Raw genomic sequence first — 27,042 nt, 5'->3', positions numbered from 1 at the left:
CCAATACAACTGAATAGAAGATGGAGTGTATGTGGTGTGATAGAATCAATAACACTTGAAGCAAGAGGGGCTAGCCCCTTGTTTTGAAGTTTGAATTGAGTTGGCTGTTTCAAGGAATACTGCCTACCTGTCAGTGTTGTCAAGAATGAGAAACATTACCTTTGTTGAAAATGGCCCCATACAACTGAAAGGACGATGCAGTGTAGCTTGTGTGAGAGAATCATTCATGTTTGAAGTAAGAGGGCCTAGAAACTTGTTTTGCACTTTGAATTGAGTTTGCTGTCTCAAGGCATACTGCCTAACTGTGAGCTTCTTCATGGGTGAGGAACATCAACTTTGAGCCAAATAGGCCCTTTCAAGTGAATGGAGAAACACTCTAGTTCGAATAAAATCTTTCATGTTAGAAGGAAGAGAGTCTAGCAGTTTGCTTAGCATTGTGAACTGAGTTTGCTGTATAAGGAAACAGTGCCTACCTCTCAGTGTTTTCAAGAATGAGAAACTTTACCTTTGCTGAAAATGGCCCCATACAACTGAAAGGAACATGCCGTGTACGTTCTGTGAGAGAATCATTCATGTTTGGAGCAAGAGGGCCTAAAACCTTGTTTTGCAGTTGGATTTGAGTTTCCTGTTTAAAGCAATACTGCCTACCTCTCAGTGTTTTCATGGGTGAGGAACATCAAGTTTGTGCCAAATAGCCAAATTCAAGTGAGTATAGAAGCACTGTAGCTCTTCGAAGAAAACCACTAATGTTAGGAGGAAGAAGGTCTAGCAGCCTGCTTAGCATTGTGAATGAAGCTTGCTATTGAAAAGAGCAATGCCTACCTCTCAGTGTTTCCATGAATGACAATACAAGTGAATGAAAGGAGCACTGTTGGTCTTGTTAGAGAACCATTAATTTTAGAAGCAAGAAGATCTAGCAACTTGTTTAGTATTGTGAATTCAGTTAACATTTTAAAAGGCTTCTGCATATCCCTTAGCGTTATCACGGTTCTTGATCATCAACTTTTTGCAAAATGACCCCTTTATAGTGAATGGCAGGAGTACTGTAGCTCTTGAAAGAGACACATTAAAGTTAGAAGCAAGAAGGTCTAACCCCTTGTTTAGCATTGTGAACTGAGTTGGATTTGGAAAGGAACATTGCCTAAGTCTCAGCGTTTTTATGGGTGAGGAACATCAAATTGGAGCCAAAGAGCCCCTTTCAAGTGAGTGGAGAAACACTCTAGTTCTAATACAATCTTTCATGTTAGAAGGAAGAGGGTCTAGCAGTTGGCATAGCAATGTGAACTGAGTTTGCTGTATAAGGGAATAGTGCCTACCTCTCAGTGATTTCAAGAATGAGAAACATTACTTTTGCTGAAAATGGCCCCACACAACTGAAAGGAAGATGCAGTGTAGCTTCTGTGAGAGAATCATTCATGTTTGAAGCAAGAGGGGCTAGCACCTTGTTCTGCAGTTGGAATTGAGTTTGCTGTCACAAGGAATACTGCCTAAATCTCAGCTTTTTCCTGGGTGATGAACATCAACTTTGAGCCAAAGAGCCCCTTTTGAGTGAGTGGAGAAACACTCTAGTTCTCATAAAATCTGTCATGTTAGAAGGAAGAGGGTCTAGCAGTTTGCAGAGCAATGTGAATTGAGTTTGCTCTATAAGGGAATAGTGCCTACCTCTCAGTGATTTCAAGAATGAGAAACATTACCTTTGTGAAAATGGCCCCATACAATTGAAAGGAAGATGCAGGGTAGCTCCGGTGAGAGAATCATTCATGTTTGAAGCAAGAGGGGCTAGAACCTTGTTTTGCAGTTTGAACTGAGTTTGCTGTTTCAAGGAATACTGCCTACCTCTCAGTGTTTTCAAGCATGAGAAACATTCCCTTTGTTGAAAATGGACCCATACAACTGGAAGGAAGATGCACTGTAGCTTCTGTGAGAGAATCATTAATGTTTGAAGCAAGAGGGCATAGAACCTTGTTTTGCAGTTGATTTCAGCTTGCTGTTTAAAGGAATACTGCCTAACTCTCAGCTTTTTCATGTGAGAGGCATATCAGCTTTGGGCCTAATAGCCCCTTTCAAGTGAGTGGAGAAACATTGTAGTGCTTCTAAGAAAATCTTTCATGTTAGAAGGAAGAGGGTCGAGCAACTTGCTTTGCATTGTGAACTGAGTTTGCTGGGTAAGGGAATACTGCCTACCTGTCAGTGTTTTCAAGAGTGAGAAACATCACCTTTGTTCACAACGGCCACATGCAACTGAATTGAAGATGCAGTGTAGCTTGTGTGAGAGAATCAGTAATGTTTGAAGAAAGAGGGGCTAGCACCTTGTTTTGCAGGTTGATTTGACTTTGCTGTGTAAAGGAATACTGCCTACCTCTCAGTGTTTTCAAGGGTGAAGAACATCAACTTGGTACCTAATACCCATTTCAATGAGTGGAGAAACACTGTAGTGCTTCTAAGAAAATCTTTCATGTTAGAAGGAAAAGGGTCTAGCAGTTTGCTTAGTATTGTGAACTGAGTTTGCTGTGTAAGGAAACACTGGCTACCTCTCAGTGTTTTCAAGAATGAGAAACATTACCTTTGTTGAAAATGGCCCGATACAACTGGAAGGAAGATGCAGTGTAGCTTCTGTGAGAGAATTATTCATGTTTGAAGCAAGAGGGCCTAGGATCTTGTTTTGCAGTTTGATTTGCGTTTGCTGTTTAAAGGAATACTGCCTACCTCTCAGCATTTTCATGGGTGAGGAACATCAACTTTGTGCCTAATAGCCCCTTTCAAGTGAGTGGAGAAACATCGTAGTTCTTCTAAGAAAACCTTTCACGTTAGAAAGCAGAGGGTCTAGCAGCTTGCTTTGCATTGTGAACTGAGTTTGCTGTGGAAGGGAATACTGCGTACCTCTCAGTGTTTTCAAGAGTGAGAAACATCTCATTTGTTCACAATGGCCCAATACAACTGAATAGAAGATGGAGTGTAGGTGGTGTGATAGAATCCATAACACTTGAAGCAAGAGGGGCTAGCCCCTTGTTTTGAAGTTTGAATTGAGTTGGCTGTTTCAAGGAATACTGCCTACCTCTCAGTGTTGTCAAGAATGAGAAACATTACCTTTGTTGAAAATGGCCCCATACACCTGAAAGGACGATGCAGTGTAGCTTCTGTGAGAGAATCATTCATGTTTGAAGTAAGAGGGCCTAGAAACTTGTTTTGCACTTTGAATTGAGTTTGCTGTCTCAAGGCATACTGCCTAACTGTGAGCTTCTTCATGGGTGAGGAACATCAACTTTGAGCCAAATAGGCCCTTTCAAGTGAGTGGAGAAACACTCTAGTTCGAATAAAATCTTTCATGTTAGAAGGAAGAGAGTCTAGCAGTTTGCTTAGCATTGTGAACTGAGTTTGCTGTATAAGGAAACAGTGCCTACCTCTCAGTGTTTTCAAGAATGAGAAACTTTACCTTTGCTGAAAAGGGCCCCATACAACTGAAAGGAAGATGCCGTGTACGTTCTGTGAGAGAATCATTCATGTTTGGAGCAAGAGGGCCTAAAACCTTGTTTTGCAGTTGGATTTGAGTTTCCTGTTTAAAGCAATACTGCCTACCTCTCAGTGTTTTCATGGGTGAGGAACATCAAGTTTGTGCCAAATAGCCAAATTCAAGTGAGTATAGAAGCACTGTAGCTCTTCGAAGAAAACCACTAATGTTAGGAGGAAGAAGGTCTAGCAGCCTGCTTAGCCTTGTGAATGAAGCTTGCTGTTGAAAAGAGCAATGCCTACCTCTCAGTGTTTCCATGAATGACAATACAAGTGAATGAAAGGAGCACTGTTGGTGTTGTTAGAGAACCATTAATTTTAGAAGCAAGAAGATCTAGCAACTTGTTTAGTATTGTGAATTCAGTTAACATTTTAAAAGGCTTCTGCATATCCCTTAGTGTTATCACGGTTCTGGATCATCAACTTTTTGCAAAATGACCCCTTTATAGTGAATGGCAGGAGTACTGTAGCTCTTGAAAGAGACACATTAAAGTTAGAAGCAAGAAGGTCTAACCCCTTGTTTAGCATTGTGAACTGAGTTGGCTTTGGAAAGGAACATTGCCTAAGTCTCAGCGTTTTTATGGGTGAGGAACATCAAATTTGAGCCAAAGAGCCCCTTTCAAGTGAGTGGAGAAACACTCTAGTTCTAATACAATCTTTCATGTTAGAAGGAAGAGGGTCTAGCAGTTGGCATAGCAATGTGAACTGAGTTTGCTGTATAAGGGAATAGTGCCTACCTCTCAGTGATTTCAAGAATGAGAAACATTACTTTTGCTGAAAATGGCCCCACACAACTGAAAGGAAGATGCAGTGTAGCTTCTGTGAGAGAATAATCATGTTTGAAGCAAGAGGGGCTAGCACCTTGTTCTGCAGTTGGAATTGAGTTTGCTGTCTCAAGGAATACTGCCTAAATCTCAGCTTTTTCCTGGGTGATGAACATCAACTTTGAGCCAAAGAGCCCCTTTTGAGTGAGTGGAGAAACACTCTAGTTCTCATAAAATCTGTCATGTTAGAAGGAAGAGGGTCTAGCAGTTTGCAGAGCAATGTGAATTGAGTTGGCTCTATAAGGGAATAGGGCCTACCTCTCAGTGATTTCAAGAATGAGAAACATTACCTATGTGAAAATGGCCCCATACAATTGAAAGGAAGATGCAGGGTAGCTCCGGTGAGAGAATCATTCATGTTTGAAGCAAGAGGGGCTAGAACCTTGATTTGCAGTTTGAATTGAGTTTGCTGTTTCAAGGAATACTGCCTACCTCTCAGTGTTTTCAAGCATGAGAAACATTCCCTTTGTTAAAAATGGACCCATACAACTGAAAGGAAGTTGCAGTGTAGCTTCTGTGAGAGAATCATTCATGTTTGAAGCAAGAAGGCATAGAACCTTATTTTGCAGTTGATTTCAGCTTGCTCTTTAAAGGAATACTGCCTACCTCTCAGCTTTTTCATGTGAGAGGCATATCAGCTTTGTGCCTAATAGCCCCTTTCAAGTGAGTGGAGAAACATTGTAGTGCTTCTAAGAAAATCTTTCATGTTAGAAGGAAGAGGGTCGAGCAACTTGCTTTGCATTGTGAACTGAGTTTGCTGTGTAAGGGAATACTGCCTACCTGTCAGTGTTTTCAAGAGGGAGAAACATCACCTTTGTTCCCAATGGCCACATGGAACTGAATTGAAGATGCAGTGTAGCTTGTGTGAGAGAATCAGTAATGTTTGAAGAAAGAGGGGCTAGCACCTTGTTTTGCAGGTTGATTTGACTTTGCTGTGTAAAGGAATACTGCCTACCTCTCAGTGTTTTCAAGGGTGAAGAACATCAACTTGGTACCTAATACCCATTTCAATGAGTGGAGAAACACTGTAGTGCTTCTAAGAAAATCTTTCATGTTAGAAGGAAAAGGGTCTAGCAGTTTGCTTAGTATTGTGAACTGAGTTTGCTGTGTAAGGAAACACTGGCTACCTCTCAGTGTTTTCAAGAATGAGAAACATTACCTTTGTTGAAAATGGCCCGATACAACTGGAAGGAAGATGCAGTGTAGCTTCTGTGAGAGAATTATTCATGTTTGAAGCAAGAGGGCCTAGGATCTTGTTTTGCAGTTTGATTTGCGTTTGCTGTTTAAAGGAATACTGCCTACCTCTCAGCATTTTCATGGGTGAGGAACATCAACTTTGTGCCTAATAGCCCCTTTCAAGTGAGTGGAGAAACATCGTAGTTCTTCTAAGAAAACCTTTCACGTTAGAAAGCAGAGGGTCTAGCAGCTTGCTTTGCATTGTGAACTGAGTTTGCTGTGGAAGGGAATACTGCGTACCTCTCAGTGTTTTCAAGAGTGAGAAACAGCTCATTTGTTCACAATGGCCCAATACAACTGAATAGAAGATGGAGTGTAGGTGGTGTGATAGAATCCATAACACTTGAAGCAAGAGGGGCTAGCCCCTTGTTTTGAAGTTTGAATTGAGTTGGCTGTTTCAAGGAATACTGCCTACCTCTCAGTGTTGTCAAGAATGAGAAACATTACCTTTGTTGAAAATGGCCCCATACACCTGAAAGGACGATGCAGTGTAGCTTCTGTGAGAGAATCATTCATGTTTGAAGTAAGAGGGCCTAGAAACTTGTTTTGCACTTTGAATTGAGTTTGCTGTCTCAAGGCATACTGCCTAACTGTGAGCTTCTTCATGGGTGAGGAACATCAACTTTGAGCCAAATAGGCCCTTTCAAGTGAGTGGAGAAACACTCTAGTTCGAATAAAATCTTTCATGTTAGAAGGAAGAGAGTCTAGCAGTTTGCTTAGCATTGTGAACTGAGTTTGCTGTATAAGGAAACAGTGCCTACCTCTCAGTGTTTTCAAGAATGAGAAACTTTACCTTTGCTGAAAATGGCCCCATACAACTGAAAGGAAGATGCCGTGTACGTTCTGTGAGAGAATCATTCATGTTTGGAGCAAGAGGGCCTAAAACCTTGTTTTGCAGTTGGATTTGAGTTTCCTGTTTAAAGCAATACTGCCTACCTCTCAGTGTTTTCATGGGTGAGGAACATCAAGTTTGTGCCAAATAGCCAAATTCAAGTGAGTATAGAAGCACTGTAGTTCTTCGAAGAAAACCACTAATGTTAGGAGGAAGAAGGTCTAGCAGCCTGCTTAGCATTGTGAATGAAGCTTGCTGTTGAAAAGAGCAATGCCTACCTCTCAGTGTTTCCATGAATGACAATACAAGTGAATGAAAGGAGCACTGTTGGTGTTGTTAGAGAACCATTAATTTTAGAAGCAAGAAGATCTAGCAACTTGTTTAGTATTGTGAATTCAGTTAACATTTTAAAAGGCTTCTGCATATCCCTTAGTGTTATCACGGTTCTGGATCATCAACTTTTTGCAAAATGACCCCTTTATAGTGAATGGCAGGAGTACTGTAGCTCTTGAAAGAGACACATTAAAGTTAGAAGCAAGAAGGTCTAACCCCTTGTTTAGCATTGTGAACTGAGTTGCCTTTGGAAAGGAACATTGCCTAAGTCTCAGCGTTTTTATGGGTGAGGAACATCAAATTTGAGCCAAAGAGCCCCTTTCAAGTGAGTGGAGAAACACTCTAGTTCTAATACAATCTTTCATGTTAGAAGGAAGAGGGTCTAGCAGTTGGCATAGCAATGTGAACTGAGTTTGCTGTATAAGGGAATAGTGCCTACCTCTCAGTGATTTCAAGAATGAGAAACATTACTTTTGCTGAAAATGGCCCCACACAACTGAAAGGAAGATGCAGTGTAGCTTCTGTGAGAGAATCAATCATGTTTGAAGCAAGAGGGGCTAGCACCTTGTTCTGCAGTTGGAATTGAGTTTGCTGTCTCAAGGAATACTGCCTAAATCTCAGCTTTTTCCTGGGTGATGAACATCAACTTTGAGCCAAAGAGCCCCTTTTGAGTGAGTGGAGAAACACTCTAGTTCTCATAAAATCTGTCATGTTAGAAGGAAGAGGGTCTAGCAGTTTGCAGAGCAATCAGAATTGAGTTTGCTCTATAAGGGAATAGAGCCTACCTCTCAGTGATTTCAAGAATGAGAAACATTACCTTTGTGAAAATGGCCCCATACAATTGAAAGGAAGATGCAGGGTAGCTCCGGTGAGAGAATCATTCATGTTTGAAGCAAGAGGGGCTAGAACCTTGTTTTGCAGTTTGAATTGAGTTTGCTGTTTCAAGGAATACTGCCTACCTCTCAGTGTTTTCAAGCATGAGAAACATTCCCTTTGTTGAAAATGGACCCATACAACTGAAAGGAAGTTGCAGTGTAGCTTCTGTGAGAGAATCATTCATGTTTGAAGCAAGAAGGCATAGAACCTTATTTTGCAGTTGATTTCAGCTTGCTCTTTAAAGGAATACTGCCTACCTCTCAGCTTTTTCATGTGAGAGGCATATCAGCTTTGTGCCTAATAGCCCCTTTCAAGTGAGTGGAGAAACATTGTAGTGCTTCTAAGAAAATCTTTCATGTTAGAAGGAAGAGGGTTGAGCAACTTGCTTTGCATTGTGAACTGAGTTTGCTGTGTAAGGGAATACTGCCTACCTGTCAGTGTTTTCAAGAGGGAGAAACATCACCTTTGTTCCCAATGGCCACATGGAACTGAATTGAAGATGCAGTGTAGCTTGTGTGAGAGAATCAGTAATGTTTGAAGAAAGAGGGGCTAGCACCTTGTTTTGCAGGTTGATTTGACTTTGCTGTGTAAAGGAATACTGCCTACCTCTCAGTGTTTTCAAGGGTGAAGAACATCAACTTGGTACCTAATACCCATTTCAATGAGTGGAGAAACACTGTAGTGCTTCTAAGAAAATCTTTCATGTTAGAAGGAAAAGGGTCTAGCAGTTTGCTTAGTATTGTGAACTGAGTTTGCTGTGTAAGGAAACACTGGCTACCTCTCAGTGTTTTCAAGAATGAGAAACATTACCTTTGTTGAAAATGGCCCGATACAACTGGAAGGAAGATGCAGTGTAGCTTCTGTGAGAGAATTATTCATGTTTGAAGCAAGAGGGCCTAGGATCTTGTTTTGCAGTTTGATTTGCGTTTGCTGTTTAAAGGAATACTGCCTACCTCTCAGCATTTTCATGGGTGAGGAACATCAACTTTGTGCCTAATAGCCCCTTTGAAGTGAGTGGAGAAACATCGTAGTTCTTCTAAGAAAACCTTTCACGTTAGAAAGCAGAGGGTCTAGCAGCTTGCTTTGCATTGTGAACTGAGTTTGCTGTGGAAGGGAATACTGCGTACCTCTCAGTGTTTTCAAGAGTGAGAAACATCTCATTTGTTCACAATGGCCCAATACAACTGAATAGAAGATGGAGTGTAGGTGGTGTGATAGAATCCATAACACTTGAAGCAAGAGGGGCTAGCCCCTTGTTTTGAAGTTTGAATTGAGTTGGCTGTTTCAAGGAATACTGCCTACCTCTCAGTGTTGTCAAGAATGAGAAACATTACCTTTGTTGAAAATGGCCCCATACACCTGAAAGGACGATGCAGTGTAGCTTCTGTGAGAGAATCATTCATGTTTGAAGTAAGAGGGCCTAGAAACTTGTTTTGCACTTTGAATTGAGTTTGCTGTCTCAAGGCATACTGCCTAACTGTGAGCTTCTTCATGGGTGAGGAACATCAACTTTGAGCCAAATAGGCCCTTTCAAGTGAGTGGAGAAACACTCTAGTTCGAATAAAATCTTTCATGTTAGAAGGAAGAGAGTCTAGCAGTTTGCTTAGCATTGTGAACTGAGTTTGCTGTATAAGGAAACAGTGCCTACCTCTCAGTGTTTTCAAGAATGAGAAACTTTACCTTTGCTGAAAAGGGCCCCATACAACTGAAAGGAAGATGCCGTGTACGTTCTGTGAGAGAATCATTCATGTTTGGAGCAAGAGGGCCTAAAACCTTGTTTTGCAGTTGGATTTGAGTTTCCTGTTTAAAGCAATACTGCCTACCTCTCAGTGTTTTCATGGGTGAGGAACATCAAGTTTGTGCCAAATAGCCAAATTCAAGTGAGTATAGAAGCACTGTAGCTCTTCGAAGAAAACCACTAATGTTAGGAGGAAGAAGGTCTAGCAGCCTGCTTAGCATTGTGAATGAAGCTTGCTGTTGAAAAGAGCAATGCCTACCTCTCAGTGTTTCCATGAATGACAATACAAGTGAATGAAAGAAGCACTGTTGGTGTTGTTAGAGAACCATTAATTTTAGAAGCAAGAAGATCTAGCAACTTGTTTAGTATTGTGAATTCAGTTAACATTTTAAAAGGCTTCTGCATATCCCTTAGTGTTATCACGGTTCTGGATCATCAACTTTTTGCAAAATGACCCCTTTATAGTGAATGGCAGGAGTACTGTAGCTCTTGAAAGAGACACATTAAAGTTAGAAGCAAGAAGGTCTAACCCCTTGTTTAGCATTGTGAACTGAGTTGGCTTTGGAAAGGAACATTGCCTAAGTCTCAGCGTTTTTATGGGTGAGGAACATCAAATTGGAGCCAAAGAGCCCCTTTCAAGTGAGTGGAGAAACACTCTAGTTCTAATACAATCTTTCATGTTAGAAGGAAGAGGGTCTAGCAGTTGGCATAGCAATGTGAACTGAGTTTGCTGTATAAGGGAATAGTGCCTACCTCTCAGTGATTTCAAGAATGAGAAACATTACTTTTGCTGAAAATGGCCCCACACAACTGAAAGGAAGATGCAGTGTAGCTTCTGTGAGAGAATCATTCATGTTTGAAGCAAGAGGGGCTAGCACCTTGTTCTGCAGTTGGAATTGAGTTTGCTGTCTCAAGGAATACTGCCTAAATCTCAGCTTTTTCCTGGGTGATGAACATCAACTTTGAGCCAAAGAGCCCCTTTTGAGTGAGTGGAGAAACACTCTAGTTCTCATAAAATCTGTCATGTTAGAAGGAAGAGGGTCTAGCAGTTTGCAGAGCAATGTGAATTGAGTTTGCTCTATAAGGGAATAGTGCCTACCTCTCAGTGATTTCAAGAATGAGAAACATTACCTTTGTGAAAATGGCCCCATACAATTGAAAGGAAGATGCAGGGTAGCTCCGGTGAGAGAATCATTCATGTTTGAAGCAAGAGGGGCTAGCACCTTGTTCTGCAGTTGGAATTGAGTTTGCTGTCTCAAGGAATACTGCCTAAATCTCAGCTTTTTCCTGGGTGATGAACATCAACTTTGAGCCAAAGAGCCCCTTTTGAGTGAGTGGAGAAACACTCTAGTTCTCATAAAATCTGTCATGTTAGAAGGAAGAGGGTCTAGCAGTTTGCAGAGCAATGTGAATTGAGTTTGCTCTATAAGGGAATAGGGCCTACCTCTCAGTGATTTCAAGAATGAGAAACATTACCTTTGTGAAAATGGCCCCATACAATTGAAAGGAAGATGCAGGGTAGCTCCGGTGAGAGAATCATTCATGTTTGAAGCAAGAGGGGCTAGAACCTTGTTTTGCAGTTTGAATTGAGTTTGCTGTTTCAAGGAATACTGCCTACCTCTCAGTGTTTTCAAGCATGAGAAACATTCCCTTTGTTGAAAATGGACCCATACAACTGAAAGGAAGTTGCAGTGTAGCTTCTGTGAGAGAATCATTCATGTTTGAAGCAAGAAGGCATAGAACCTTATTTTGCAGTTGATTTCAGCTTGCTCTTTAAAGGAATACTGCCTACCTCTCAGCTTTTTCATGTGAGAGGCATATCAGCTTTGTGCCTAATAGCCCCTTTCAAGTGAGTGGAGAAACATTGTAGTGCTTCTAAGAAAATCTTTCATGTTAGAAGGAAGAGGGTCGAGCAACTTGCTTTGCATTGTGAACTGAGTTTGCTGTGTAAGGGAATACTGCCTACCTGTCAGTGTTTTCAAGAGGGAGAAACATCACCTTTGTTCCCAATGGCCACATGGAACTGAATTGAAGATGCAGTGTAGCTTGTGTGAGAGAATCAGTAATGTTTGAAGAAAGAGGGGCTAGCACCTTGTTTTGCAGGTTGATTTGACTTTGCTGTGTAAAGGAATACTGCCTACCTCTCAGTGTTTTCAAGGGTGAAGAACATCAACTTGGTACCTAATACCCATTTCAATGAGTGGAGAAACACTGTAGTGCTTCTAAGAAAATCTTTCATGTTAGAAGGAAAAGGGTCTAGCAGTTTGCTTAGTATTGTGAACTGAGTTTGCTGTGTAAGGAAACACTGGCTACCTCTCAGTGTTTTCAAGAATGAGAAACATTACCTTTGTTGAAAATGGCCCGATACAACTGGAAGGAAGATGCAGTGTAGCTTCTGTGAGAGAATTATTCATGTTTGAAGCAAGAGGGCCTAGGATCTTGTTTTGCAGTTTGAATTGCGTTTGCTGTTTAAAGGAATACTGCCTACCTCTCAGCATTTTCATGGGTGAGGAACATCAACTTTGTGCCTAATAGCCCCTTTCAAGTGAGTGGAGAAACATCGTAGTTCTTCTAAGAAAACCTTTCACGTTAGAAAGCAGAGGGTCTAGCAGCTTGCTTTGCATTGTGAACTGAGTTTGCTGTGGAAGGGAATACTGCGTACCTCTCAGTGTTTTCAAGAGTGAGAAACATCTCATTTGTTCACAATGGCCCAATACAACTGAATAGAAGATGGAGTGTAGGTGGTGTGATAGAATCCATAACACTTGAAGCAAGAGGGGCTAGCCCCTTGTTTTGAAGTTTGAATTGAGTTGGCTGTTTCAAGGAATACTGCCTACCTCTCAGTGTTGTCAAGAATGAGAAACATTACCTTTGTTGAAAATGGCCCCATACACCTGAAAGGACGATGCAGTGTAGCTTCTGTGAGAGAATCATTCATGTTTGAAGTAAGAGGGCCTAGAAACTTGTTTTGCACTTTGAATTGAGTTTGCTGTCTCAAGGCATACTGCCTAACTGTGAGCTTCTTCATGGGTGAGGAACATCAACTTTGAGCCAAATAGGCCCTTTCAAGTGAGTGGAGAAACACTCTAGTTCGAATAAAATCTTTCATGTTAGAAGGAAGAGAGTCTAGCAGTTTGCTTAGCATTGTGAACTGAGTTTGCTGTATAAGGAAACAGTGCCTACCTCTCAGTGTTTTCAAGAATGAGAAACTTTACCTTTGCTGAAAATGGCCCCATACAACTGAAAGGAAGATGCCGTGTACGTTCTGTGAGAGAATCATTCATGTTTGGAGCAAGAGGGCCTAAAACCTTGTTTTGCAGTTGGATTTGAGTTTCCTGTTTAAAGCAATACTGCCTACCTCTCAGTGTTTTCATGGGTGAGGAACATCAAGTTTGTGCCAAATAGCCAAATTCAAGTGAGTATAGAAGCACTGTAGCTCTTCGAAGAAAACCACTAATGTTAGGAGGAAGAAGGTCTAGCAGCCTGCTTAGCCTTGTGAATGAAGCTTGCTGTTGAAAAGAGCAATGCCTACCTCTCAGTGTTTCCATGAATGACAATACAAGTGAATGAAAGGAGCACTGTTGGTGTTGTTAGAGAACCATTAATTTTAGAAGCAAGAAGATCTAGCAACTTGTTTAGTATTGTGAATTCAGTTAACATTTTAAAAGGCTTCTGCATATCCCTTAGTGTTATCACGGTTCTGGATCATCAACTTTTTGCAAAATGACCCCTTTATAGTGAATGGCAGGAGTACTGTAGCTCTTGAAAGAGACACATTAAAGTTAGAAGCAAGAAGGTCTAACCCCTTGTTTAGCATTGTGAACTGAGTTGGCTTTGGAAAGGAACATTGCCTAAGTCTCAGCGTTTTTATGGGTGAGGAACATCAAATTTGAGCCAAAGAGCCCCTTTCAAGTGAGTGGAGAAACACTCTAGTTCTAATACAATCTTTCATGTTAGAAGGAAGAGGGTCTAGCAGTTGGCATAGCAATGTGAACTGAGTTTGCTGTATAAGGGAATAGTGCCTACCTCTCAGTGATTTCAAGAATGAGAAACATTACTTTTGCTGAAAATGGCCCCACACAACTGAAAGGAAGATGCAGTGTAGCTTCTGTGAGAGAATCAATCATGTTTGAAGCAAGAGGGGCTAGCACCTTGTTCTGCAGTTGGAATTGAGTTTGCTGTCTCAAGGAATACTGCCTAAATCTCAGCTTTTTCCTGGGTGATGAACATCAACTTTGAGCCAAAGAGCCCCTTTTGAGTGAGTGGAGAAACACTCTAGTTCTCATAAAATCTGTCATGTTAGAAGGAAGAGGGTCTAGCAGTTTGCAGAGCAATGTGAAGTGAGTTGGCTCTATAAGGGAATAGGGCCTACCTCTCAGTGATTTCAAGAATGAGAAACATTACCTATGTGAAAATGGCCCCATACAATTGAAAGGAAGATGCAGGGTAGCTCCGGTGAGAGAATCATTCATGTTTGAAGCAAGAGGGGCTAGAACCTTGATTTGCAGTTTGAATTGAGTTTGCTGTTTCAAGGAATACTGCCTACCTCTCAGTGTTTTCAAGCATGAGAAACATTCCCTTTGTTAAAAATGGACCCATACAACTGAAAGGAAGTTGCAGTGTAGCTTCTGTGAGAGAATCATTCATGTTTGAAGCAAGAAGGCATAGAACCTTATTTTGCAGTTGATTTCAGCTTGCTCTTTACAGGAATACTGCCTACCTCTCAGCTTTTTCATGTGAGAGGCATATCAGCTTTGTGCCTAATAGCCCCTTTCAAGTGAGTGGAGAAACATTGTAGTGCTTCTAAGAAAATCTTTCATGTTAGAAGGAAGAGGGTCGAGCAACTTGCTTTGCATTGTGAACTGAGTTTGCTGTGTAAGGGAATACTGCCTACCTGTCAGTGTTTTCAAGAGTGAGAAACATCACCTTTGTTCCCAATGGCCACATGGAACTGAATTGAAGATGCAGTGTAGCTTGTGTGAGAGAATCAGTAATGTTTGAAGAAAGAGGGGCTAGCACCTTGTTTTGCAGGTTGATTTGACTTTGCTGTGTAAAGGAATACTGCCTACCTCTCAGTGTTTTCAAGGGTGAAGAACATCAACTTTGTACCTAATACCCATTTCAATGAGTGGAGAAACACTGTAGTGCTTCTAAGAAAATCTTTCATGTTAGAAGGAAAAGGGTCTAGCAGTTTGCTTAGTATTGTGAACTGAGTTTGCTGTGTAAGGAAAGACTGGCTACCTCTCAGTGTTTTCAAGAATGAGAAACATTACCTTTGTTGAAAATGGCCCGATACAACTGGAAGGAAGATGCAGTGTAGCTTCTGTGAGAGAATTATTCATGTTTGAAGCAAGAGGGCCTAGGATCTTGTTTTGCAGTTTGATTTGCGTTTGCTGTTTAAAGGAATACTGCCTACCTCTCAGCATTTTCATGGGTGAGGAACATCAACTTTGTGCCTAATAGCCCCTTTCAAGTGAGTGGAGAAACATCGTAGTTCTTCTAAGAAAACCTTTCACGTTAGAAAGCAGAGGGTCTAGCAGCTTGCTTTGCATTGTGAACTGAGTTTGCTGTGGAAGGGAATACTGCGTACCTCTCAGTGTTTTCAAGAGTGAGAAACATCTCATTTGTTCACAATGGCCCAATACAACTGAATAGAAGATGGAGTGTAGGTGGTGTGATAGAATCCATAACACTTGAAGCAAGAGGGGCTAGCCCCTTGTTTTGAAGTTTGAATTGAGTTGGCTGTTTCAAGGAATACTGCCTACCTCTCAGTGTTGTCAAGAATGAGAAACATTACCTTTGTTGAAAATGGCCCCATACACCTGAAAGGACGATGCAGTGTAGCTTCTGTGAGAGAATCATTCATGTTTGAAGTAAGAGGGCCTAGAAACTTGTTTTGCACTTTGAATTGAGTTTGCTGTCTCAAGGCATACTGCCTAACTGTGAGCTTCTTCATGGGTGAGGAACATCAACTTTGAGCCAAATAGGCCCTTTCAAGTGAGTGGAGAAACACTCTAGTTCGAATAAAATCTTTCATGTTAGAAGGAAGAGAGTCTAGCAGTTTGCTTAGCATTGTGAACTGAGTTTGCTGTATAAGGAAACAGTGCCTACCTCTCAGTGTTTTCAAGAATGAGAAACTTTACCTTTGCTGAAAAGGGCCCCATACAACTGAAAGGAAGATGCCGTGTACGTTCTGTGAGAGAATCATTCATGTTTGGAGCAAGAGGGCCTAAAACCTTGTTTTGCAGTTGGATTTGAGTTTCCTGTTTAAAGCAATACTGCCTACCTCTCAGTGTTTTCATGGGTGAGGAACATCAAGTTTGTGCCAAATAGCCAAATTCAAGTGAGTATAGAAGCACTGTAGCTCTTCGAAGAAAACCACTAATGTTAGGAGGAAGAAGGTCTAGCAGCCTGCTTAGCCTTGTGAATGAAGCTTGCTGTTGAAAAGAGCAATGCCTACCTCTCAGTGTTTCCATGAATGACAATACAAGTGAATGAAAGGAGCACTGTTGGTGTTGTTAGAGAACCATTAATTTTAGAAGCAAGAAGATCTAGCAACTTGTTTAGTATTGTGAATTCAGTTAACATTTTAAAAGGCTTCTGCATATCCCTTAGTGTTATCACGGTTCTGGATCATCAACTTTTTGCAAAATGACCCCTTTATAGTGAATGGCAGGAGTACTGTAGCTCTTGAAAGAGACACATTAAAGTTAGAAGCAAGAAGGTCTAACCCCTTGTTTAGCATTGTGAACTGAGTTGGCTTTGGAAAGGAACATTGCCTAAGTCTCAGCGTTTTTATGGGTGAGGAACATCAAATTTGAGCCAAAGAGCCCCTTTCAAGTGAGTGGAGAAACACTCTAGTTCTAATACAATCTTTCATGTTAGAAGGAAGAGGGTCTAGCAGTTGGCATAGCAATGTGAACTGAGTTTGCTGTATAAGGGAATAGTGCCTACCTCTCAGTGATTTCAAGAATGAGAAACATTACTTTTGCTGAAAATGGCCCCACACAACTGAAAGGAAGATGCAGTGTAGCTTCTGTGAGAGAATCAATCATGTTTGAAGCAAGAGGGGCTAGCACCTTGTTCTGCAGTTGGAATTGAGTTTGCTGTCTCAAGGAATACTGCCTAAATCTCAGCTTTTTCCTGGGTGATGAACATCAACTTTGAGCCAAAGAGCCCCTTTTGAGTGAGTGGAGAAACACTCTAGTTCTCATAAAATCTGTCATGTTAGAAGGAAGAGGGTCTAGCAGTTTGCAGAGCAATGTGAAGTGAGTTGGCTCTATAAGGGAATAGGGCCTACCTCTCAGTGATTTCAAGAATGAGAAACATTACCTATGTGAAAATGGCCCCATACAATTGAAAGGAAGATGCAGGGTAGCTCCGGTGAGAGAATCATTCATGTTTGAAGCAAGAGGGGCTAGAACCTTGATTTGCAGTTTGAATTGAGTTTGCTGTTTCAAGGAATACTGCCTACCTCTCAGTGTTTTCAAGCATGAGAAACATTCCCTTTGTTAAAAATGGACCCATACAACTGAAAGGAAGTTGCAGTGTAGCTTCTGTGAGAGAATCATTCATGTTTGAAGCAAGAAGGCATAGAACCTTATTTTGCAGTTGATTTCAGCTTGCTCTTTACAGGAATACTGCCTACCTCTCAGCTTTTTCATGTGAGAGGCATATCAGCTTTGTGCCTAATAGCCCCTTTCAAGTGAGTGGAGAAACATTGTAGTGCTTCTAAGAAAATCTTTCATGTTAGAAGGAAGAGGGTCGAGCAACTTGCTTTGCATTGTGAACTGAGTTTGCTGTGTAAGGGAATACTGCCTACCTGTCAGTGTTTTCAAGAGTGAGAAACATCACCTTTGTTCCCAATGGCCACATGGAACTGAATTGAAGATGCAGTGTAGCTTGTGTGAGAGAATCAGTAATGTTTGAAGAAAGAGGGGCTAGCACCTTGTTTTGCAGGTTGATTTGACTTTGCTGTGTAAAGGAATACTGCCTACCTCTCAGTGTTTTCAAGGGTGAAGAACATCAACTTTGTACCTAATACCCATTTCAATGAGTGGAGAAACACTGTAGTGCTTCTAAGAAAATCTTTCATGTTAGAAGGAAAAGGGTCTAGCAGTTTGCTTAGTATTGTGAACTGAGTTTGCTGTGTAAGGAAAGACTGGCTACCTCTCAGTGTTTTCAAGAATGAGAAACATTACCTTTGTTGAAAATGGCCCGATACAACTGGAAGGAAGATGCAGTGTAGCTTCTGTGAGAGAATTATTCATGTTTGAAGCAAGAGGGCCTAGGATCTTGTTTTGCAGTTTGATTTGCGTTTGCTGTTTAAAGGAATACTGCCTACCTCTCAGCATTTTCATGGGTGAGGAACATCAACTTTGTGCCTAATAGCCCCTTTCAAGTGAGTGGAGAAACATCGTAGTTCTTCTAAGAAAACCTTTCACGTTAGAAAGCAGAGGGTCTAGCAGCTTGCTTTGCATTGTGAACTGAGTTTGCTGTGGAAGGGAATACTGCGTACCTCTCAGTGTTTTCAAGAGTGAGAAACATCTCATTTGTTCACAATGGCCCAATACAACTGAATAGAAGATGGAGTGTAGGTGGTGTGATAGAATCCATAACACTTGAAGCAAGAGGGGCTAGCCCCTTGTTTTGAAGTTTGAATTGAGTTGGCTGTTTCAAGGAATACTGCCTACCTCTCAGTGTTGTCAAGAATGAGAAACATTACCTTTGTTGAAAATGGCCCCATACACCTGAAAGGACGATGCAGTGTAGCTTCTGTGAGAGAATCATTCATGTTTGAAGTAAGAGGGCCTAGAAACTTGTTTTGCACTTTGAATTGAGTTTGCTGTCTCAAGGCATACTGCCTAACTGTGAGCTTCTTCATGGGTGAGGAACATCAACTTTGAGCCAAATAGGCCCTTTCAAGTGAGTGGAGAAACACTCTAGTTCGAATAAAATCTTTCATGTTAGAAGGAAGAGAGTCTAGCAGTTTGCTTAGCATTGTGAACTGAGTTTGCTGTATAAGGAAACAGTGCCTACCTCTCAGTGTTTTCAAGAATGAGAAACTTTACCTTTGCTGAAAAGGGCCCCATACAACTGAAAGGAAGATGCCGTGTACGTTCTGTGAGAGAATCATTCATGTTTGGAGCAAGAGGGCCTAAAACCTTGTTTTGCAGTTGGATTTGAGTTTCCTGTTTAAAGCAATACTGCCTACCTCTCAGTGTTTTCATGGGTGAGGAACATCAAGTTTGTGCCAAATAGCCAAATTCAAGTGAGTATAGAAGCACTGTAGCTCTTCGAAGAAAACCACTAATGTTAGGAGGAAGAAGGTCTAGCAGCCTGCTTAGCATTGTGAATGAAGCTTGCTGTTGAAAAGAGCAATGCCTACCTCTCAGTGTTTCCATGAATGACAATACAAGTGAATGAAAGGAGCACTGTTGGTCTTGTTAGAGAACCATTAATTTTAGAAGCAAGAAGATCTAGCAACTTGTTTAGTATTGTGAATTCAGTTAACATTTTAAAAGGCTTCTGCATATCCCTTAGTGTTATCACGGTTCTGGATCATCAACTTTTTGCAAAATGACCCCTTTATAGTGAATGGCAGGAGTACTGTAGCTCTTGAAAGAGACACATTAAAGTTAGAAGCAAGAAGGTCTAACCCCTTGTTTAGCATTGTGAACTGAGTTGGCTTTGGAAAGGAACATTGCCTAAGTCTCAGCGTTTTTATGGGTGAGGAACATCAAATTTGAGCCAAAGAGCCCCTTTCAAGTGAGTGGAGAAACACTCTAGTTCTAATACAATCTTTCATGTTAGAAGGAAGAGGGTCTAGCAGTTGGCATAGCAATGTGAACTGAGTTTGCTGTATAAGGGAATAGTGCCTACCTCTCAGTGATTTCAAGAATGAGAAACATTACTTTTGCTGAAAATGGCCCCACACAACTGAAAGGAAGATGCAGTGTAGCTTCTGTGAGAGAATCATTCATGTTTGAAGCAAGAGGGGCTAGCACCTTGTTCTGCAGTTGGAATTGAGTTTGCTGTCTCAAGGAATACTGCCTAAATCTCAGCTTTTTCCTGGGTGATGAACATCAACTTTGAGCCAAAGAGCCGCTTTTGAGTGAGTGGAGAAACACTCTAGTTCTCATAAAATCTGTCATGTTAGAAGGAAGAGGGTCTAGCAGTTTGCAGAGCAATGTGAATTGAGTTTGGTCTATAAGGGAATAGTGCCTACCTCTCAGTGATTTCAAGAATGAGAAACATTACCTTTGTGAAAATGGCCCCATACAATTGAAAGGAAGATGCAGGGTAGCTCCGGTGAGAGAATCATTCATGTTTGAAGCAAGAGGGGCTAGCACCTTGTTCTGCAGTTGGAATTGAGTTTGCTGTCTCAAGGAATACTGCCTAAATCTCAGCTTTTTCCTGGGTGATGAACATCAACTTTGAGCCAAAGAGCCCCTTTTGAGTGAGTGGAGAAACACTCTAGTTCTCATAAAATCTGTCATGTTAGAAGGAAGAGTGTCTAGCAGTTTGCAGAGCAATGTGAATTGAGTTTGCTCTATAAGGGAATAGGGCCTACCTCTCAGTGATTTCAAGAATGAGAAACATTACCTTTGTGAAAATGGCCCCATACAATTGAAAGGAAGATGCAGGGTAGCTCCGGTGAGAGAATCATTCATGTTTGAAGCAAGAGGGGCTAGAACCTTGTTTTGCAGTTTGAATTGAGTTTGCTGTTTCAAGGAATACTGCCTACCTTTCAGTGTTTTCAAGCATGAGAAACATTCCCTTTGTTGAAAATGGACCCATACAACTGAAAGGAAGTTGCAGTGTAGCTTCTGTGAGAGAATCATTCATGTTTGAAGCAAGAAGGCATAGAACCTTATTTTGCAGTTGATTTCAGCTTGCTCTTTAAAGGAATACTGCCTACCTCTCAGCTTTTTCATGTGAGAGGCATATCAGCTTTGTGCCTAATAGCCCCTTTCAAGTGAGTGGAGAAACATTGTAGTGCTTCTAAGAAAATCTTTCATGTTAGAAGGAAGAGGGTCGAGCAACTTGCTTCGCATTGTGAACTGAGTTTGCTGTGTAAGGGAATACTGCCTACCTGTCAGTGTTTTCAAGAGTGAGAAACATCACCTTTGTTCACAACGGCCACATGCAACAGAATTGAAGATGCAGTGTAGCTTGTGTGAGAGAATCAGTAATGTTTGAAGAAAGAGGGGCTAGCACCTTGTTTTGCAGTTTGATTTGAGTTTGCTGTGTAAAGGAATACTGCCTACCTCTCAGTGTTTTCAAGGGTGAAGAACATCAACTTTGTACCTAATACCCATTTCAATGAGTGGAGAAACACTGTAGTGCTTCTAAGAAAATCTTTCATGTTAGAAGGAAAAGGGTCTAGCAGTTTGCTTAGTAGTGTGAACTGAGTTTGCTGTGTAAGGGAATACTGGCTAGCTCTCAGTGTTTTCAAGAATGAGAAACATTCCCTTTGTTGAAAATGGCCCGATACAACTGGAAGGAAGATGCAATGTAGCTTCTGTGAGAGAATTATTCATGTTTGAAGCAAGAGGGCCTAGGATCTTGTTTTGCAGTTTGATTTGAGTTTGCTGTTTAAAGGAATACTGCCTACCTTTCAGCATTTTCATGGGTGAGGAACATCAACTTTGTGCCTAATAGCCCCTTTCAAGTGAGTGGAGAAACATTGTAGTTCTTCTAAGAAAACCTTTCACGTTAGAAAGAAGAGGGTCTAGCAGCTTGCTTTGCACTGTGAACTGAGTTTGCTGTGGAAGGGAATACTGCGTACCTCTCAGTGTTTTCAAGAGTGAGAAACATCACATTTGTTCACAATGGCCCAATACAACTGAATAGAAGATGGAGTGTAGGTGGTGTGAGAGAATCAATAATACTTGAAGCAAGAGGGGCTAGCCCCTTGTTTTGAAGATTGAATTGAGTTGGCTGTTTCAAGGAATACTGCCTACCTCTCAGTGTTGTCAAGAATGAGAAACATTACCTTTGTTGAAAATGGCCCCATACAACTGAAAGGATGATGCAGTGTAGCTTCTGTGAGAGAATCATTCACGTTTGAAATAAGATGGCCTAGAAACTTGTTTTGCACTTTGAATTGAGTTTGCTGTCTCAAGGCATAATGCCTAACTGTGAGCTTCTTCATGGGTGAGGAACATCAACTTTGAGCCAAATAGGCCCTTTCAAGTGAGTGGAGAAACACTCTAGTTCGAATAAAATCTTTCATGTTAGAAGGAAGAGAGTCTAGCAGTTTGCTTAGCATTTTGAGCTGAGTTTGCTGTATAAGGAAACAGTGCCTACCTCTCAGTGTTTTCAAGAATGAGAAACTTTACCTTTGCTGAAAATGGCCCCATACAACTGAAAGGAAGATGCCGTGTACGTTCTGTGAGAGAATCATTCATGTTTGGAGCAAGAGGGCCTAAAACCTTGTTTTGCACTTTGATTTGAGTTTCCTGTTTAAAGCAATACTGCCTACCTCTCAGTGTTTTCATGGGTGAGGAACATCAAGTTTGTGCCAAATAGCCAAATTCAAGTGAGTATAGAAGCACTGTAGCTCTTTGAAGAAAACCACTAATGTTAGGAGGAAGAAGGTCTAGCAGCCTGCTTAGCCTTGTGAATGGAGTTTGCTGTTGAAAAGAACAATGCCTACCTCTCAGTGTTTCCATGAATGACAATACAAGTGAATGAAAGGAGCACTGTTGGTCTTGTTAGAGAACCATTAATTTTAGAAGCAAGAAGATCTAGCAACTTGTTTAGTATTGTGAATTCAGTTAACATTTTAAAAGGCTTCTGCATATCCCTTAGTGTTATCACGGTTCTGGATCATCAACTTTCTGCAAAATGACCCCTTTATAGTGAATGGCAGGAGGACTGTAGCTCTTGAAAGAGACACATTAAATTTAGAAGCAAGACGGTCTACCCCCTTGTTTAGCATTGTGAACTGAGTTGGCTTTGGAAAGGAACACTGCCTAAGTCTCAGCGTTTTTGTGGGTGAGGAACATCAACTTTGAGCCAAAGAGCCCCTTTCAAGTGAGTGGAGAAACACTCTAGGTCTAATACAATCTTTCATGTTAGAAGGAAGAGGGTCTAGCAGTTGGCATAGCAATGTGAACTGAGTTTGCTGTGTAACGGAATAGTGTCTACCTCTCAGTGATTTCAAGAATGAGAAACATTACTTTTGCTGAAAATGGCCCCATACAACTGAAAGGAAGATGCAGTGTAGCTTCTGTGAGAGAATCCTTCATGTTTGAGGCAAGAGGGGCTAGCACCTTGTTTTGCAGTTGGAATTGAGTTTGCTGTCTCAAGGAATTCTGCCTAAATCTCAGCTTTTTCCTGGTTGATGAACATCAACTTTGAGCCAAAGAGCCCCTTTTGAGTGAGTGGAGAAATACTCTAGTTCTCATAAAATCTGTCATGTTAGAAGGAAGAGGGCCTAGCAGTTTGCAGAGCAATGTGAATTGAGTTTGCTCTATAAGGGAATAGTGCCTACCTCTCAGTGATTTCAAGAATGAGAAACATTACCTTTGTGAAAATGGCCCCATACAATTGAAAGGAAGATGCAGGGTAGCTCCGGTGAGAGAATCATTCATGTTTGAAGCAAGAGGGGCTAGAACCTTGTTTTGCAGTTTGAACTGAGTTTGCTGTTTCAAGGAATACTGCCTACCTCTCAGTGTTTTCAAGCATGAGAAACATTCCCTTTGTTGAAAATGGACCCATACAACTGGAAGGAAGATGCAGTGTAGCTTCTGTGAGAGAATCATTAATGTTTGAAGCAAGAGGGCATAGAACCTTGTTTTGCAGTTGATTTCAGCTTGCTCTTTAATGGAATACTGCCTAACTCTCAGCTTTTTCATGTGAGAGGCATATCAGCTTTGTGCCTAATAGACCCTTTCAAGTGAGTGGAGAAACATTGTAGTGCTTCTACGAAAATCTTTCATGTTAGAAGGAAGAGGGTCGAGCAACTTGCTTCGCATTGTGAACTGAGTTTGCTGTGTAAGGGAATACTGCCTACCTTTCAGTGTTTTCAAGAGTGAGAAACATCACCTTTGTTCACAACGGCCACATGCAACAGAATTGAAGATGCAGTGTAGCTTGTGTGAGAGAATCAGTAATGTTTGAAGAAAGAGGGGCTAGCACCTTGTTTTGCAGTTTGATTTGAGTTTGCTGTGTAAAGGAATACTGCCTACCTCTCAGTGTTTTCAAGGGTGAAGAACATCAACTTTGTACCTAATACCCATTTCAATGAGTGGAGAAACACTGTAGTGCTTCTAAGAAAATCTTTCATGTTAGAAGGAAAAGGGTCTAGCAGTTTGCTTAGTAGTGTGAACTGAGTTTGCTGTGTAAGGGAATACTGGCTAGCTCTCAGTGTTTTCAAGAATGAGAAACATTCCCTTTGTTGAAAATGGCCCGATACAACTGGAAGGAAGATGCAGTGTAGCTTCTGTGAGAGAATTATTCATGTTTGAAGCAAGAGGGCCTAGGATCTTGTTTTGCAGTTTGATTTGAGTTTGCTGTTTAAAGGAATACTGCCTACCTTTCAGCATTTTCATGGGTGAGGAACATCAACTTTGTGCCTAATAGCCCCTTTCAAGTGAGTGGAGAAACATTGTAGTTCTTCTAAGAAAACCTTTCACGTTAGAAAGAAGAGGGTCTAGCAGCTTGCTTTGCACTGTGAACTGAGTTTGCTGTGGAAGGGAATACTGCGTACCTCTCAGTGTTTTCAAGAGTGAGAAACATCACATTTGTTCACAATGGCCCAATACAACTGAATAGAAGATGGAGTGTAGGTGGTGTGAGAGAATCAATAATACTTGAAGCAAGAGGGGCTAGCCCCTTGTTTTGAAGTTTGAATTGAGTTGGCTGTTTCAAGGAATACTGCCTACCTCTCAGTGTTGTCAAGAATGAGAAACATTACCTTTGTTGAAAATGGCCCCATACAACTGAAAGGATGATGCAGTGTAGCTTCTGTGAGAGAATCATTCACGTTTGAAATAAGATGGCCTAGAAACTTGTTTTGCACTTTGAATTGAGTTTGCTGTCTCAAGGCATAATGCCTAACTGTGAGCTTCTTCATGGGTGAGGAACATCAACTTTGAGCCAAATAGGCCCTTTCAAGTGAGTGGAGAAACACTCTAGTTCGAATAAAATCTTTCATGTTAGAAGGAAGAGAGTCTAGCAGTTTGCTTAGCATTTTGAGCTGAGTTTGCTGTATAAGGAAACAGTGCCTACCTCTCAGTGTTTTCAAGAATGAGAAACTTTACCTTTGCTGAAAATGGCCCCATACAACTGAAAGGAAGATGCCGTGTACGTTCTGTGAGAGAATCATTCATGTTTGGAGCAAGAGGGCCTAAAACCTTGTTTTGCAGTTGGATTTGAGTTTCCTGTTTAAAGCAATACTGCCTACCTCTCAGTGTTTTCATGGGTGAGGAACATCAAGTTTGTGCCAAATAGTCAAATTCAAGTGAGTATAGAAGCACTGTAGCTCTTTGAAGAAAACCACTAATGTTAGGAGGAAGAAGGTCTAGCAGCCTGCTTAGCATTGTGAATGGAGCTTGCTGTTGAAAAGAACAATGCCTACCTCTCAGTGTTTCCATGAATGACAATACAAGTGAATGAAAGGAGCACTGTTGGTCTTGTTAGAGAACCATTAATTTTAGAAGCAAGAAGATCTAGCAACTTGTTTAGTATTGTGAATTCAGTTAACATTTTAAAAGGCTTCTGCATATCCCTTAGTGTTATCACGGTTCTGGATCATCAACTTTCTGCAAAATGACCCCTTTATAGTGAATGGCAGGAGCACTGTAGCTCTTGAAAGAGACACATTAAATTTAGAAGCAAGACGGTCTACCCCCTTGTTTAGCATTGTGAACTGAGTTGGCTTTGGAAAGGAACACTGCCTAAGTCTCAGCGTTTTTGTGGGTGAGGAACATCAACTTTGAGCCAAAGAGCCCCTTTCAAGTGAGTGGAGAAACACTCTAGTTCTAATACAATCTTTCATGTTAGAAGGAAGAGGGTCTAGCAGTTGGCATAGCAATGTGAACTGAGTTTGCTGTGTAACGGAATAGTGTCTACCTCTCAGTGATTTCAAGAATGAGAAACATTACTTTTGCTGAAAATGGCCCCATACAACTGAAAGGAAGATGCAGTGTAGCTTCTGTGAGAGAATCCTTCATGTTTGAGGCAAGAGGGGCTAGCACCTTGTTTTGCAGTTGGAATTGAGTTTGCTGTCTCAAGGAATTCTGCCTAAATCTCAGCTTTTTCCTGGGTGATGAACATCAACTTTGAGCCAAAGAGCCCGTTTTGAGTGAGTGGAGATACACTCTAGTTCTCATAAAATCTGTCATGTTAGAAGGAAGAGGGCCTAGCAGTTTGCAGAGCAATGTGAATTGAGTTTGCTCTATAACGGAATAGTGCCTACCTCTCAGTGATTTCAAGAATGAGAAACATTACCTTTGTGAAAATGGCCCATACAATTGAAAGGAAGATGCAGGGTAGCTTCGGTGAGAGAATCATTCATGTTTGAAGCAAGAGGGCATAGAACCTTGTTTTGCAGTTGATTTCAGCTTGCTCTTTAAAGGAATACTGCCTAACTCTCAGCTTTTTCATGTGAGAGGCATATCAGCTTTGTGCCTAATAGCCCCTTTCAAGTGAGTGGAGAAACATTGTAGTGCTTCTAAGAAAATCTTTCATGTTAGAAGGAAGAGGGTCGAGCAACTTGCTTTGCATTGTGAACTGAGTTTGCTGTGTAAGGGAATACTGCCTACCTGTCAGTGTTTTCAAGAGTGAGAAACATCACCTTTGTTCACAACGGCCACATGGAACTGAATTGAAGATGCAATGTAGCTTGTGTGAGAGAATCAGTAATGTTTGAAGAAAGAGGGGCTAGCACCTTGTTTTGCAGGTTGATTTGACTTTGCTGTGTAAAGGAATACTGCCTACCTCTCAGTGTTTTCAAGGGTGAAGAACATCACCTTTGTACCTAATACCCATTTCAATGAGTGGAGAAACACTGTAGTGCTTCTAAGAAAATCTTTCATGTTAGAAGGAAAAGGGTCTAGCAGTTTGCTTAGTATTGTGAACTGAGTTTACTGTGTAAGGAAATACTGGCTACCTCTCAGTGTTTTCAAGAATGAGAAACATTACCTTTGTTGAAAATGGCCCGATACAACTGGAAGGAAGATGCAGTGTAGCTTCTGTGAGAGAATTATTCATGTTTGAAGCAAGAGGGCCTAGGATCTTGTTTTGCAGTTTGATTTGCGTTTGCTGTTTAAAGGAATACTGCCTACCTCTCAGCATTTTCATGGGTGAGGAACATCAACTTTGTGCCTAATAGCCCCTTTCAAGTGAGTGGAGAAACATTGTAGTTCTTCTAAGAAAACCTTTCACGTTAGAAAGCAGAGGGTCTAGCAGCTTGCTTTGCATTGTGAACTGAGTTTGCTGTGGAAGGGAATACTGCGTACCTCTCAGTGTTTTCAAGAGTGAGAAACATCTCATTTGTTCACAATGGCCCAATACAACTGAATAGAAGATGGAGTGTATGTGGTGTGATAGAATCAATAACACTTGAAGCAAGAGGGGCTAGCCCCTTGTTTTGAAGTTTGAATTGAGTTGGCTGTTTCAAGGAATACTGCCTACCTGTCAGTGTTGTCAAGAATGAGAAACATTACCTTTGTTGAAAATGGCCC

The sequence above is a fragment of the Castor canadensis genome, chromosome 13, assembly GCF_047511655.1.
Source record: "Castor canadensis chromosome 13, mCasCan1.hap1v2, whole genome shotgun sequence".
In the NCBI taxonomy this organism is placed as follows: Eukaryota; Metazoa; Chordata; class Mammalia; order Rodentia; family Castoridae; genus Castor; species Castor canadensis.
This window is presented reverse-complemented; position numbering follows the sequence as displayed.